The following is an 8,644-nucleotide window of genomic DNA, read 5'->3' on the forward strand; positions in this document are numbered from 1 at the left end:
GTGTCATGGATGGCTTCAGCCATATGGCTCAACAGCCTGCTGGCTCTGCTGACACCTGCTGGTGATGGTCATCAAAGTGATGGCCTTTGACGAGGTAGGAAGACCTTGGCCTAGGCCATGTCTAGTAGGGCTCCATATAAAGTCAAATTGAGGTGATGGGCTGAGATGTGACTTCAAGAAGTTAATAACTAACCCTAGCAACTTCAATGCCAGGATGGTCAAGCAAATGGACCTGACGGCACCTGCCTAACATGTGCTCTTGACTAGCCAATCATCCAAATAAGGAAAAACATGCACCCCCCCAACCTGCGGAGGTGCACCGTCACCATGGCCAGACATTTTGTGAAGACTCGTGGGGCTGATGCTAGCCCAAACAGCAACACCCAGTACTGAGAATACTGTTTTTCCACCACAAATCGGAGATACTTCCTGTGACTGAGGAAGATCTCGATGTGAGTGTATGCATCCTTTACTGCAAGTCTCTTTTTGCAAAAGAGGATCAAGGTGCCAGGGAAAACATCTTGAACTTTTCTTTTTTGAGAAATCTGTTCAAGGCCATTAGGTCTCGGATGGGACAGAGGCCTCCTGTTCTCTTTGGAATCAGGAAGTACCTGGAGTAAAATACGGCTTAGTAGTTATATCCTATAGGAAGGCATGGACTTATTATGTAAGCAAAAATTGCATAAACCTTATTGTTCGTACCCTCTTTGGTAATCCTCAATTCACCCCGGGTTTAGAAATAACGGTGGAAGAATAAAGGGTTAAGTGGTGTACAACAGTTATTTACAGGGGATTCAAACATTGTGAGGCATTTTCAAGATTTAAAAGAAGGCATGTGGATTGAGAACAGAGATTTCTATGATTATCTTCAGGTGAGACACTATTAGGATCATTTATCAAATGCGATGTGCCTTATCATGTGCGATTACTTATTTTTATGGTTAAACTAGATTTTATTATGTATATTTTTGTTACGGCACTCACGCGATCCGGAGCAGCACGGCGCGAGGCAGGGTCCGTCCGGGGTCCGGGGCGCACTCGGGCAGCTTCCGCGACATCGGCAGCGCGGGTTCGATAGTGCTGGGGGGACCCGCCATTTTGGCTTGCTGAAATCGCGCGACGGCGAGGGGAGTCCCGCGCGATTCGGATCCTGGCCACGCCCCCTGACGTCAGACGCCGACGGAGTCCCTTTGCGCGGGAGATTGGAACTATTTAAAGGAGTGCAGTTCTCCTGTTTCCTGCTTCGGCCACGATTGTCTTTGAGCTTTCGCTGGATATTGTTTTGCTCGCTTCCTGACTAGACCCGGACTGTGCCTTGGATATTCTGCCTGCTGCCTGCCCTGTTGGATTATCTGCTGTGGTTCTGATTGCTCGCTGCCTGCCTCGACCCGGACTGTGCCTTGGATATTCTGCCTGCTGCCTGCCCTGTTGGATTATCTGCTGTGGTTCTGATTGCTCGCTGCCTGCCTCGACCCGGACTGTGCCTTGGATATTCTGTCTGCTGCCTGCCCTGTTGGATTATCTGCTGTGGTTCTGATTGCTCGCTGCCTGCCTCGACCCGGACTGTGCCTTGGATATTCTGCCTGCTGCCTGCCCTGTTGGATTATTTGCTGTGATTCCTGATTGCCTGCTGCCTGCCTCGACCCGGACTGTGCCTTGGATTACTCTGCTTACCGCCTGTCCTGACCCGGACTGCCGTCCGGTGCCTGCACTAATCCCCAGCGTCCCGAATACTACTACACTAGGTAAGCGGTCTAAAACTGTGGTTCCACTATATCCGTCTGGTAACCGTAACAGTTGGCCGAAGCCATGGAGCCTGTGGATTTGACCGCCTTACAAGCCATTCCTGGAATGGCTAATAAAATCCAACAACAGCAGGGGGTCCTGGATCAAGTTACAGGGGTCCTGGACCGACTGGTCGCACGTATGGATGCCTTAGCCCACCTACCAACGGGACCTGCACCTAGCGCAGTGGTGACCCCTACCCCTGTCAGGGTACCACCACCGCCTCGTTTCAACGGAACTGCAGCATTGTGTCGAGGATTTATTAATCAATGCAGAATGCATTTCTCTCTGCAACCTGCCTCGTTTCCCAACGATAAGACAAGGACTACTTTTATCCTCTCCTTGTTAGAGGGTCCGGCCTTAGCCTGGGCTTCCCCTCTATGGGAACGAGATGATCCTATCCTCAATTCTTTAGATCGGTTCCTTAAAGAATTTCGCCTAATATTCGATGAGCCAGGACGCTCGTCCTCTGCGGCTAATGATATCCTTCAGATAAAGCAAGGCTCCCGAACCGTTGGGGAATACGCCGTTCATTTCCGCACCTTAGCCACTGAACTTGCTTGGGGCGAGGAAAGTCTGACTGCCATCTTCCGTCAAGGCCTGGCGGAGAATATTAAGGATCAGATGGCAGGTAGAGATCCTCCAGAGACCTTGGAGGGTTTGATTCGACTCGCCATTCGCTTGGACTTACGTTTCCAGGAGAGAACTAGAGAGCGAGCTGCCACTCGGAGAAATTTTCGTTTGGCTCCAACATTTCAGCAACCGATGGTTGTTCCAGCATCTGGCCAGATGTCAACAGATACAGATGAGCCAATGCAGATTGATCGGGTTCGTCTGACTCCCGAGGAACGCAATCGAAGACGAGCCAAGAACCTTTGTTTGTATTGTGCAGGAGCCGGACATTTCCTGAACAAGTGCCCTAACAAACCGGGAAACTCCCGGACCTAGGTCGGGTAGGAGAGGCCTCCCTGGGTTCCACCACTCCCTCTCCACAAGTATTGTTACCTACAACCATTTGTTTACACAACGAACCATTGCATCTGCAGGCATTCCTAGACTCAGGGGCGGCTGGCAACTTCATCCAGGAACTTCTGGTACAGAAATATCAGATCCCGGTGGAGTCCTTGGCCACTCCACTGTCGGTAACTTCTGTCTCGGGACAACCAGTGGGAATGCATATCACCCAGATTACCAGACCTGTGCTGTTACGTACCGGTCTCCTCCACCAAGAGAGCATTCAACTATTAGTACTCCCGTCATCTGTTAATCAGATAATCCTAGGATTACCTTGGCTACGCCTTCATCAGCCTCACATAGATTGGGCGTCTCTAGACCTTGCGAAATGGAGTCCATTTTGCTTTCAACACTGCCTCAAGAAGTTTCCAGACATTCCACTGCAATCTACGCAACTTGTTAATGGAATACCACATTCCTATAAGGATTTTCAGGACGTTTTCAACAAGCAATACGCAGAATCTTTACCACCTCACCGCAAATATGATTGCTCCATTGAAATCCTACCTGGAAAGATTCCACCCAAGGGACGCACCTACTCCCTATCGGAACCTGAATCACTGGCTCTCCGCCAGTATATTGCTGAGAACTTGGAGCGCGGCTTTATACGACCCTCTACCTCCCCGGCTGGAGCCGGATTTTTTTTTGTTAAAAAGAAGGATGGGTCTTTAAGACCTTGCATCGACTACCGTGGTCTTAATTCTATCACCAGGAAAAACAAGTACCCCATTCCTCTCATTTCGGAATTATTCGACCGCATTAAGGGGGCACAAATCTTTACCAAATTGGACTTACGAGGGGCCTATAACTTGATCAGAATTCGGGAGGGGGACGAATGGAAGACCGCGTTTAATACCCATGATGGTCATTATGAATATTGCGTGATGCCCTTCGGGCTTTGTAATGCCCCCGCGGTATTTCAGGACATGATTAATGACATCTTCCGTGACCTTCTTTATTCCCATGTAATAGTATACTTGGACGATATTCTGATCTTTTCCCACTCCTTGTCTCAACATGTGCTTCACGTCCGCCAAGTCCTCCAACGTCTCCGTGAACATCGTCTGTTCGCCAAACTAGAGAAGTGTGTCTTTCATCAGCCGCAGTTACCGTTTCTCGGCTACATTGTCTCCAACAGGGGGTTGTCCATGGATCCTGCCAAGCTCAACGCCATCCTCAACTGGCCTCAACCGGTGGGATTGAAAGCCTTACAAAGGTTCTTGGGCTTTTCCAATTACTACAGGCAGTTTATTCCCCATTTCTCCACTTTAGTGGCACCCCTCACAGCGCTTACGAAGAAAGGTGTCTCTATGCAGCCCTGGCCAGAAGAGGCGGTATTGGCCTTTCATCGTTTGAAGGAGGAGTTCACCACCGATCTCTGTCTCCGCCGTCCAGACCCGGCACGACCTTTTACTCTCGAGGTAGACGCCTCTGCCGTGGGAGTAGGGGCAGTGCTTCTCCAACGATCAGCAGAGGACCAGTGAGTAACATGTGCATTTTTTTCCAAAAAATTTACGCCTGCGGAACGTAATTACACCATCGGTGATCGTGAACTCTTGGCTATAAAATTAGCCTTTGAAGAATGGCGACACCTTTTAGAGGGAGCTCGCCACGTGATCACAGTCTATACGGACCATAAAAATCTCGAATATTTGGCTACTGCCCAGCGTTTGAATCCCCGGCAAGCCCGATGGGCACTTTTTTTTAGCCGGTTTTTTTTTCTGGTCCGCTTTCGGCCTGCCCTAAAGAATGTCCGTGCGGACGCTCTCTCCCGGAGCTTTGACTCTCTTGATGCTCCCGACCCTCCTCGCTTTCTCATCGACCCCGCCAGGATCCAAGTGGCTGCCGCATTCACGGTCCCTCTCGGTAAGACTGTCGTTCCCAAACGTCTCCGCTTACGGGTTCTTCGCTGGTCCCACTCTGCACATCTGGCGGGGCACCCTGGGGTTGCTCGCACCAAGGAACTCCTTTCTCGGCATTACTGGTGGCCTACCTGGGGGAGGGACGTCAAGAATTTCGTGGACTCTTGCCCCATATGTGCGGCCCAGAAGACGCCTCGCCGGAGACCTTTCGGGTTGTTACAGCCGCTCCCTCCTCCCTCGGCTCCGTGGACCCATATTGCCACGGACTTTATTACTGATCTTCCTCCCTCCGCAGGGAATACTGTCATCTGGGTGGTGGTGGATCGTTTTTCCCGGATGGCGCATTTCATTCCTCTTCCTGGGTTGCCCTCCGCTCCTGAACTGGCTCGTCTTTTCTTGCACCATGTCTTTCGCCTCCATGGACTCCCTCTCGATATTGTCTCCGACCGGGGTGTCCAGTTCACGGCGCAGTTCTGGACTAATCTTTGTAAACTTTTACGGGTAAAACTTGCGTTTTCCTCCGCCTATCATCCTCAATCCAATGGACTTACGGAGCGGACTAATCAATCGGTGAAGGCATTTCTCCGGGCCTACGTGAATCAACGGCAGGACGATTGGGCTTCCCTGTTGGTTTGGGCTGAGATTTCCCATAACAACCTTGTCCATCATGCTTCTGGTTGTTCTCCGTTCTTCCTGGTGTATGGCCGGCATCCGAACTTCCCTTTGCCTGTTCGTCCGTCCTCTAATTGTCCGGCAGTCAACACTACCGTCGCCTCCATGTCCCGGTTATGGACTGCAACTCATGCCTTGTTGACTAAACACGCCGCTGCCATGAAGCGCCAGGCTGACAAGCAGCGGTCTCCGGCTCCTGCCCTCCGGTGTGGGGACCTCGTCTGGTTGAGTACTCGTCACCTTCGCTTGCGCTTGCCCTCTGCTAAGTTTGCTCCGCGTTTCATTGGACCCTTCCCCGTCCAGCGGCGGCTTAACCCGGTTACTTATCAACTTTGTCTCCCGTCCTCTTTACGGATTCATAACGCATTCCATGTCTCCCTCTTGAAACCTGCCGTCCTGTCCTGGCCTCATCGTCTGCAAAAGCCCACGCTCCCAGTTCTGCCTGAGGATGATCGCTACGAAGTTCAGGCTATCTTGGATTCCCGACGTGTGCGTGGGCGGCTCCAATACCTCCTCTCTTGGAAGCACTTTGGCCCGGAAGAAAACACGTGGGAGCCTTCTGGTAATATACGGGCCCCTCGGTTACTCCGGGCCTTTCATCGTCGTTATCCCTCCAAGCCTGGTCCTCCGGGGCGGAGGGGGGGGGCTTGCGGGGGGGGGGTACTGTTACGGCACTCACGCGATCCGGAGCAGCACGGCGCGAGGCAGGGTCCGTCCGGGGTCCGGGGCGCACTCGGGCAGCTTCCGCGACATCGGCAGCGCGGGTTCGATAGTGCTGGGGGGACCCGCCATTTTGGCTTGCTGAAATCGCGCGACGGCGGAGTCCCGCGCGATTCGGATCCTGGCCACGCCCCCTGACGTCAGACGCCGACGGAGTCCCTTTGCGCGGGAGATTGGAACTATTTAAAGGAGTGCAGTTCTCCTGTTTCCTGCTTCGGCCACGATTGTCTTTGAGCTTTCGCTGGATATTGTTTTGCTCGCTTCCTGACTAGACCCGGACTGTGCCTTGGATATTCTGCCTGCTGCCTGCCCTGTTGGATTATCTGCTGTGGTTCTGATTGCTCGCTGCCTGCCTCGACCCGGACTGTGCCTTGGATATTCTGCCTGCTGCCTGCCCTGTTGGATTATCTGCTGTGGTTCTGATTGCTCGCTGCCTGCCTCGACCCGGACTGTGCCTTGGATATTCTGTCTGCTGCCTGCCCTGTTGGATTATCTGCTGTGGTTCTGATTGCTCGTTGCCTGCCTCGACCCGGACTGTGCCTTGGATATTCTGCCTGCTGCCTGCCCTGTTGGATTATTTGCTGTGATTCCTGATTGCCTGCTGCCTGCCTCGACCCGGACTGTGCCTTGGATTACTCTGCTTACCGCCTATCCTGACCCGGACTGCCGTCCGGTGCCTGCACTAATCCCCAGCGTCCCGAATACTACTACACTAGGTAAGCGGTCTAAAACTGTGGTTCCACTATATCCATCTGGTAACCGTAACAATTTTTATATTGTAAACCGTGTTGATTAAATTATATTTGTAAAAGCGGTATATAAACACTGTTAAATAAATGAATCCCCTATGATCCCTGGGGGGATGATACCTCAGAGACATCCTCTGAGGGCTCTGAGAGTCTCCCATCAGACCCTTCTTCTCCAGAAGATAAAAGGAAGTCTCCACCTGAGGACTTAACCTTTGCAGGGTTTGTGAGGGGATGGCAGAAGCCATCCGATTTCATTTACTAAGGGAGGAGGATGCTAGGCACAAAATGCTTGAGATACTACAGTTCGTGAAGCCTACTAAGGAGATTGTGGTGGTCACCGTGCACGATATCGTTAAGGAGTTGCTGCTAGGATATGGGAACACCCCCTCACAATGCCTCTTGTTAACAAGAAGGCTGATGGGCTTTACCTTGTCCAGAAGGCTACTGGATTTGATAACTGTCAGCTACCCCACCAGTCAGTGGTTGTCGAATCCACTTTCAAGAGAGCCAAGTGTTTTCGGACCCATTCCTTAGTGCCTCTGGAAAAGGATCACAGAGCAATGGATGCTCTTGCAAGAAAAGTGTTTCACGGGGCCATGCTCATTGCTGCATAATTTCGTATCAGTTCTACATGAGCCAGTACTCGTGGGACATCTGAAAGCAGGAGCAGGTGGTGGCCAAGCAACTGCCTCAACAGCAGCAGAACACCCTCATGTCGCTGGTGCTTAAGGGCCTTAAGTGCGGAAAAATATGTGGTCCGAGCAACCTACAATGTTTTCAAGATGGCATTGAGGGTCTCTGCAGTTTGACTCGGCACCCACACAATGGCATGTCTGAGGCTTCAGAACTCCAACTGGAGGTACAGAAATGACTCGGGGGGGGGGGGGGGGGAGTGACATCACCCTACTGAATAACTGCCTAGGACAAATGCTCCCGATCCCGCCACTAAAATCCACTGCAAATCATACGCATTGAGTCGCTTAAGTCAGCTAAATTCCATATAATTGGCAGCTCAACAAGTCCTGATGTCAGTGAGAAAAAAACATCGACTTAAAACAATATTCTTTTGAAGCTACCTCCCCGAAGTCTGCTGAGGCCATGCTGGCTGAGGAATTGGGAAAGGAAGATGGCGGTCAGGAAGCCCCGATACCAGCGAGAGGAGATCTTACGATTCTTTCCCAGCCAGCGAGCGACCTACCGCCTTCACGAGGCGATTTTCAGGCATGGTTTGGAGATCTGAAAGTGGCAATAGGCTCCATGAAGGAAGAAATCAAAATGATGGTATCGGACCTACGATGGGACCATGAAGAATTGGGAGGCTGGGTCAGCGCGGCAGAGCTGAGGGTTGGCAACATAGAGGACTCCCAAACCCAGTTACAGCAGGAAGTGAAACAACTAACTGAGGATAACCTAGCTTTGCGGGACTGGCTAGACGATTTAGAAAATCGCTCACGAAGAGGAAACTTGAGATTCCGGGGAGTACCGGAGGAATCAGCATACACCGTTGGTCATCAAAGATATTTGCAATCTCCTACTTTACAAAGGAGACCCGCCGGACGGTAGTAATGGGCCTATCCTGGACAGGGCACACCGGGCCTTGGCGAAGCCACGTGGTAATTTACCCCGGGACATCGTAGTTTGCTTCCATTCCTTCCAAGTGAAGGAGAAAGTGCTGGCAAGCGCACGAAAGTGAAAAGAAATTGTGTGGCAGGGATATAATATTGAAGTTTTCCAAGACTTATCATTTCAAACTATAAGGCGCAGACGAGAATTCAAAGATATAGTGAGTACCCTACGCCAAGCAGACATACGATACAGGTGGCTATTTCCATTTGGACTGGC

This window comes from Rhinatrema bivittatum, chromosome 7, assembly GCF_901001135.1.
Source record: "Rhinatrema bivittatum chromosome 7, aRhiBiv1.1, whole genome shotgun sequence".
Taxonomy (NCBI): domain Eukaryota; kingdom Metazoa; phylum Chordata; class Amphibia; order Gymnophiona; family Rhinatrematidae; genus Rhinatrema; species Rhinatrema bivittatum.